Source organism: Octopus bimaculoides, chromosome 13, assembly GCF_001194135.2.
Source record: "Octopus bimaculoides isolate UCB-OBI-ISO-001 chromosome 13, ASM119413v2, whole genome shotgun sequence".
NCBI classification, from domain to species: Eukaryota; Metazoa; Mollusca; class Cephalopoda; order Octopoda; family Octopodidae; genus Octopus; species Octopus bimaculoides.
The window spans coordinates 63414883-63423468 of record NC_068993.1 but is presented as its reverse complement, the minus strand read 5'-3'; the positions used below and the strand labels follow the sequence as shown (position 1 = coordinate 63423468).

Below are 8586 nucleotides of genomic sequence, written 5' to 3'. Positions count from 1 at the left end.
GGCAACAGTATTGACGCTTTATTAATTCAATTAGTTCTGTCTTGATAATATACAGAAATTCAGATTAACTGTGCAAGACAGAAATACACACACACAAAAAAGAAAAAAACCCATTCAGCAGAGAGACAGATAAAATAAGTGGAGAAGGGTGTGCAATGTCTATTTTGGCAGCAATCTTGAAACTCAACGAGGCAAATCTTATGCCATGAATTAGCTTAGATAAGAGCAGTCGTTGAGAGAGAAGGGATATTTGTATATAGAGTAAAAGATACAGAGAATTAAGATTCTCCAAAGGTAACAACTTTTCATTAATTTACTGCCAAAAGATCAAAAGTCCACAAAGCAAAACATATGTAACAAAATTCTATCTTCTATGAAATAAAAAAAAAAGCGTTCATTACGTTTATCAGAAAATCACCTTTGCTTCTTGAAAGCAATGAGGTTCGTTAATTTAACATCAAAGAAAAAGTAACAGAAGTTGATTTACATTATTCTTGAATATCTTCCAAAGTAAAAGTGCACAAAAAAAAAAACTGATAACTAAATTTCTCAACAAAATATTATCATTAATTATATATACAAAAAAAAAATGTTTATATTATTTCAAAAAGAATCTGAGAGTTATAACCACAAGAGAGACTATGTAGAACTAACAAGACATAAACAGTTGCACTTTCAACTTAACTGGGTTTCGTCAGATCAAATGCACTCAAACCGTATGTGTTTTTTTAGTTACCTTGGTGATATATCAGTCAATATCTAGAGTAAGCAATCTGGTCGTGAAGGTTAGGCAATTAGTGTTTGAGAAAAATTATGTACCACACGACAGGGTACAAGAATTAATTTGATTAAGAAAGTATTTCTAGCTTTATTCTAAGACAGTTTAGAGTTTATACTTCAAAGATATTCGTTCTGGTTATTGACAGATATATATAAACAGCCTGTGGTTTTAACAAGAACAAAGCTAATGAGACACCCAACAAGGTTGAAACTGTGATCCTTTGATTATTTGACCCAAATGTTTGTTCCAAAAGGCTTTTAATTCCAATTTTTTCTTTATTTAGAGCAGAACTAGAAATAACCGTTATTATGAATATTCATGACATGCATTCATGAATTATAAAATTATTGGTTATAAGTTTCCAAAAAGCCAATTCTTTTCTTACATTTAATTTATTCATGTGTTCTCTAGTAGTACATCATAAGAACAAGTCATGTTTCTCCCATTTCAGGGTGCTTGTCAATACTGTGTACCCCCTAGTCACTCTCATGCTTTTGGATTAATGATTGAAGAGATTTAGTGAAAGAAAGGGATTTTTTCAAGAATAAACATACTTTTTTATGCCAACTGAAATTTAATATTCTTACAGACCTTTGGCATTATGTTGTGCTCAAGCATCAAGACCCATCGAGCTGAGCAAAATCACAGTCATGGAAGATACCAGTGTCACACAAATGGCACCCATGCCGGTGGCACATAAAAGCACCCATTACACTCTCAGAGTGGTTGGTGTTAGGAAGGGAATCCAGCCATAGGAAACTATGCCAAATCAGACTGGAGTCTGGTGCAGCCTTCCAGCTTACTAGCCCTGGTCAAACCATCCAACCCATGCCAGTATGAACAACAGACGTTAAATGATGATGATGATGATGATAATGATGATGGTGGTGGTGGTGGTGGTGCCACATAAAAATTTTACAGATGCTGGTGCTACATAAAAAGTAACCAGTACACTCTGTAAAGCGGTTGGCATTAGGAAGGGCATGAAACAGTAGAAACATGCCAAAACAGACAATGGAACCCGGTGCAGCCCTCCAGCCTGGCCAGCTCCTGTCAAACTGTCCAACCCATGCCAGCATGGAAAACAGGCATTAAATGATGAAATTTTTTTCATATCATTTGAAAACAATTGTTTCTTTACTGTAGAGAAAGTATTAGTAAAAAATTAACCTCAAAAGGGTTAATTAATAAATTGTTTAACCTTTATGAAAGGACTGTATTAATCTATCAATCAGACTAACCATTTTTGTGCTGGAAACAAGATAGACATTTCTTCAAGAATTACATATAATTTCCTACTGATATCAAATACCTTTTTCACATTTTAAATAATAACATCATTGTTTTTCTCATATCTTATAAAGATGCAACACTTTTTATCAGTAAGCTTTGTCTCCAAAAGGTTAAGAATCAACTATCAAAGATTTCCATATCATTCCTACCGATTAACAGATTTCTTCATTTTCAAACCAGATGATAATTCTCCTGGAAGTGTTTGGGGCAGAGTGATGAGAGATGCAACGATGAATGATGGCATATTATCGTCTTTGATGTTTTTGTTTAGAAAGAAAACACAAGTCTCAGCTGTAGATAGTTTTATTGACTACTGTGCTGGAAGAAGGCAAGTTTATCATACTACTCTGTGCACAAGGCCTAACATGCGTGCTTGTGTTTGTGTAGGAGAAAGGAAGAGAAACAGAGAGAGAGAGAGAGAGAGAGAGATGGAATGAGATAACAGCAACGAAAACAACAATAATAATAATAATAATAATATAATAGATAGATAGACTCAGACAGACAGATGAACAGATAGATAGACAAACAGATAAATGGACAGATGGGAAAACAGACAGGGGGACAGACAGGTAGACAGACAGGTAGACAGACAGGTAGACAGACACATAGACAGGCAGACAGACAGGTAGACAGATAGGTAGATAGATAGAGAGAGAGAGAGATAAAGACAGATAAGAATACCCAATGTGGTCACTATCATTATTATTATTATAATTAGTTATATAGTATGGTTGTTCTGAGATATTTTCAGCAAAAGAGAAAAAATAGAAGAGGCACATGGCAAAACGGACAGCTGGGTTGGAAATTCCAAGTAATCTGATAGATTAGCAGCCACTGTCTGAATATTGGACTTTGAAAAGCTCCACTTCCCTTAGAACACATGCACAAATGTTGCATTAACAGTATGTGTCTTAATCTTATACTGCGCTGCAGAAAATGTCTATCTATTTTAAGCCAACACCAAGCAGATAGAGAGATTTTCTTGCCATTATACGCAATATTTTCATAGATGTCAACCAGATCAGTTTTAATTCTGTGATAGAATTTCATAGTCAAATGAGTGTCTTCTTTAACTGGCGACACAGCCTAGAAGTCCATATATTGTACATAAAGATAGGTGTTTACATCTGACTGTATACAATATTAACCAAAATAATCCATAGATATACAGATATGGTCGTTCAGTAAAGCATACATACAGACAGACATGTATACTCTCACTTGAAAAAAAAGAAATCTCTTTAATGTGTGAAGACCAAATGTTTACCTTTGTTTAGAGAATGGATGAGAGGAAGCAAGCAACAACAAGGATCCAGAAAGAAAAAAAAAATGAAGACAATTATAACATCATGCAGGAAAAATTAAAAGAAGAAGGAAATGAAATATACACACACACACACTCATATATATATGTATGTATGTAAATGTATGTATGCGTGTATTTCTATTTTCTGTTTTGTTTCCATCAATAATCAGTTAATATCATGGCTTGATATTTTCCCACGGTTTGTTAAAACAAACTTGTCTGATGTTATCGTAATGTATTTCTGTACACGGTCTCATAGCAACCACACAATTTATAGCATTTTGTTTGTCTTCCCCCACTTGCTTGATCATTACTGTAGAAACAAAACGAACATGTGACTCTCTCTCGTTAAGGCCTCTTTCAGTCGTGACTGAGCACCCATCTGCACCTGGAAAGTTCCTGAGCAGTTGCCCATGGGTAGATCTCGCTTCTCCATGTTGTTGATGTTTTCTTATGGAAAGACAAGGGCACACACAGCTTAGCAGCAGTGTCATAGGAGGTTAATTCAGAACAGGGAACTGGAACAAACACCACAAGGCATTTTGTCTCCTGCTCTAGAAATTTTAGAAAGCTACACCAGCAACGTAGTAGTAGTAGTAGTAGTAGTAGTAGTAGTATGGGGGTATGCCAGTCCCCATACAACATTAAGCCTAAAGTAAAATGAAGAGTTTTGCTCAAGAACACAACACACCACCCAGTCCAGGAATCGAACCCTTGACTTGATGATCATGAATCCAACACCATAACCACTGGGCCACATGCCTTCACACCACTCATGTAACCAGTTCTAAAATATAACAAACTTCAAACCAACAAATAAACTTGCCTCTGAGCTTGATTGTAACCATAGTAACAAGATTATGATGAGACCAGAGTTTTTATTTGGCCCCAGGTTATTGATCAGAGCTGACCTGTGGCTCTGACCGATCACACCTATGACCACTGGCATTCAAGCCATAACCACTCGTTCTTTTTTAGTCATAGTGTCTTTATTCCTTACAGCATTACCCAATAGAGAGTGGTTCAAGTTTAATTTGGCTGCTATTTCTACTATGTCAAGTAACCCCAAGGAGAGTCCTCCATTGACCTGTCCAGTGACCAGTCAGACTTGATAATCGTTAAAGAAACAAAACAGTCTTATGATCACACTCATACACAGGGCAGACATGAAACTGGAGTTTCTAAGCTTGGGAGTTACCTTAAATACAAGACTGTCATGTGACCACAGTTATATAAATATAACTGATATTGATCCAACCAGACAGCCTCTATGTTTTATAGTTACCATAGAAACAAAATTGTCTTGTGATCACAGTTATAAACTGCCATTGCACCAGTCTCCATGTTTCCTATGGAAACAAAAATGTAATATGTAGCAATAGTAACAAATTTCAGGCCTTGTGCCTACAGCAGAAAGGATTATTATTATTATTATTATTATTATTATTATTATTATTATTATTTCAGTGGGATAAAAGCACTTTACTAATACTGCAAGTGATACAGTTGGTGACATTGAGGCTAATGATAATGAATCTGTCACCAACAGGGCATAAAAATATAAAGATATCTAATTTGAAACAAGGGTAACAGATGAAGAAAACATTACAAGAACAAATTACATACATGGTGTGGGGGGGGGGGCGACTATGCAAAAAAAGAAAATGGCATGGAGAATGAAAGTGACATCCCACCAAGGGACGGCCACAGATCCAGAATCACACCAATTCCTAAAGGAAAGTGCCCTCACACAGTGCTGTTCTATGGTCTTCAGGTGCACACTGAGAGGAGACCCTTCGCACTCACTCTCATCCCCAAGTGGAACTTGAAAAGAAGTTGATAAATTTTTGACCAAAAGGGAAATTTTTGGTATTTTTCTAATCCTCTGGCGGTAGAGGAATTGATTTTTGCATTTGACTGTAACAAAACTGTTAACAGTTGATTTGCCAGCAGCAGTGTTGGCACTGTTAATGGTGTTACTGTTAATACTGGTGGTGGCGGCAGCAATGGTTGTGTTGGTAGAATTGGCAGATGTATTGTTGCTGCTGTTAACCTTCATATTTTCATTGTTCCCCTTGTCAACATTGCTGTTCTTTTCTTTACTTTTCTTGTCATCACGCTTGTTGTTGTTGTTGTCAAGTTTTGGGGAAGACATGTAGTCAAATTAATACCAATGAATGACTGGTACTTTATCAACAGCCAATCCTATGGCAGAAGTCAATTTAATAGAAGAATCTTTACATATTATTACTGGTACTTATTTTACTGACCTGTGAAGATGAAAAGCAAACTTTAACCTGGAGTAATTTGAACTCGAAACATAAAGACACATAAGTAAACGCTATAGATGTGTTGATTGCTCAACTCATCATAAGAGATCAACAGTAAGTGGTTAATGAGAAAACTAATCCTGGTATTTCAATTGCTGATGATGAAAATATATAAATAGCTGAGATGATGATAGGTGAGGAAGCTTAATTAATGATTAATGCAATTGATTGTCATGGACATCATTTACACAGGAGGTGAACAAGTGAACTTATCTGATAGAAACCATAGTACCACCCACAACCACCACTGACAGACAGACAGTTACACACACACACACACACACACACACAAGGAGTATACACATACACAAAGATAATGGATGCATCGTTCTCAGTTCAAAGCAATATCCAAAGTGACAACAACACACACATACATACATACATACATACATACTCGTGTATGTGTGTGCTTGTATGTGCATACATACGTGTAAATCTAAGCAAAGTCTAGAGTGCTCATACACACTGAAGGAATAGGTAGATTATTCAAAGAGCTAAGATATAAGCAAAGAGAGGATCATACACATAAATATAAAAGATATCAAGTAAATCTGAACAGTGTGTATATATATATATATATATATATATGTGTGTGTGTGTGTATGTGTGTATGTATATATATATATATATATATATATATATATATATATATATATATATATATATATATATATATACTCAAAAATGACAGTACACATGCAAACACACACACACATTTTGTTTAAGAGTGTGTGTGTGGTTAAAAGCAAGCAAGTTGTTTAAAAATAGAAAGCCGAGTGCAGGAGACATACTCAACTCTTGCACCACCACAGGTAATATGGTGCTCAGACAAACCTTATGATCTGATTAGGAGTTAGAAATTAAAGAAACAGGCAACTGGACTCTCACTTGCCAGTAGGATCTCGAAGAAAAGTCAGCAATGCATTAATCTCATTAACTTGACAGAGGGAAACACATTAATTAATTGCCTCAGATACAAATGCAATGCTTCCTGTGCTAAACTTAGCCCTCCTAACTCAGGAAGCATAAAACAAAACAGTAGGCATTTGTCTTACAATGTACAGCTGCAGTTTTGTGGAATGAATTGAATAAAAGAGACAAACAAATGCTTGAAACAGAGGTGAGACAGCATCAAGGGCAAAATATTTGCCTGTGTTGATAGGTTCACAACTATTGCAACCAGTAGTTTTTAGGTGTGCTTCATGGGTCACTCAGTGGCTGGAAATACATCAGAGCTACAGAGACTTATTGTTCATGCAAGGATAGTTTTAACAGAAAATAACAAGTGTTAAGAAGCAAAGTCAAAACACTGCACACGAGTGTAAAGAAGTTCAACCCCAGCGATTAGTAATCGAGTAAGCTAATGTCATGCTTCACATCCTGCTTTCAAGGTTTCAATCTTTTTTCAGTTCATTCTCAAAATATAAATGTCACAGCTGACAAGCACAATAAGCCTGACACATGTTCAACGTTGAAATATCACTGGACCAATATAAATATGAACTTCTTCACGTGCTGGGACATGTGTAAGAGTTTTAACCGAAGTACAACATTAGACTTATAAAGAAAGTTATTATTAGCACTAAAAATGTCAGTGTAGACTGGGTCAAGCCTTCCTTCAACTGATCATTCACAACTAACTCAGATGTTGCAAGCTGATAGTGGTAAAAACTATACATATATCTATAGGTATCAGGGATGTGAATATTTGAAGAAGACATTGCAGGTGGTGAAAGGTGTCAACCGTCTTAATTATCCATGATAAAATCATTATAACATCAAAAATATTCAGACCATCTTGTATATTTGAAGGTATTGACCGGATGGATATGCAGGATGCCGAAATACAAGCTCACGAGGAACAGGTTCAATCCTACTGCAAGTATTATGTTGAGTTCTTGAGGTGTGATAATTCATCTATACTGATTATTGGGGGACAGATCTTCTGTGAATGCCGAATACAAGATGCATCATCCACCTGCAGAAACCAAGCAAATCTACCGGTATAAAGACTAGCTTTTTCAGCTGCTCCTTATTCTGGAAATATTTATAACTTCATATATTTAATAGAGCTGCCAAAGTTAGCAGGAAAAATGACCAATCAGTCAAATAAGGAGCACCAATTCCTGTCCTATCAAAATGGAACTGATTTAACTATGAATAAATAGATAAAAGTACGAGTTTTAGGTTTTTTGGTGGGTTTTGTGCCAATATCAAAATCTATGCACAAAAAGAAGCACAGAATGATAAAAATGATTACAAGATTGCAATGTCCAATTTACATGCGATAAACCAGCAGCCCATCCAGAGAAACACTCACTTCACATCCAGTAAATGGCAAAATACAATGCCTGGGACGATACCTGTTAACAAGTAGGCTTCTAGGTAGCTGCTTGACCATCTAGAAGTAACAGACAAATCACCCTCAAATCACAGCCTACCATCTTAGAAAAAGAGAGATACAATGAATAATGTAGAGTTAAGTAAGCGAAACAGATTGTGAGGAGTATGGTCTAATCATATATTCACAGGATCGATGAGGACTCGGGCTTAAACAATACTAACTGGAACTAAGATAAAAACTACTATTTCTAGTACAACTACTAATACCAATGCACAAATAACTGTTACTGTTATTACTGAATGCATGAGAGAGTGTGTGTGTGGGGGGGTCATAATGTCTTGTTTCTCGTTTGTGACAATGATTGTGATAATGACGATGATGATGATGATGTGCAGGCAGCTTAACAGAATATCAAGTAGTTTGTATTTGACAAAACACACATGGTTTGACACATGCAAGCAGAAAAGGAAGGGAATGACAATGGAAACAAAATTAACAACAACAACAACAACAAATACACATACAAATA

At 35.8% G+C, this 8586-nt stretch overlaps 1 protein-coding gene across 3 annotated transcripts in view; it reads right to left on the bottom strand.

Moving 5' to 3' along the window:
• Positions 1–8586, bottom strand: part of LOC106867774 (kelch-like protein 8) — a 128870-nt gene that overhangs the window by 16898 nt on the left and 103386 nt on the right. The window lies entirely within an intron of this gene.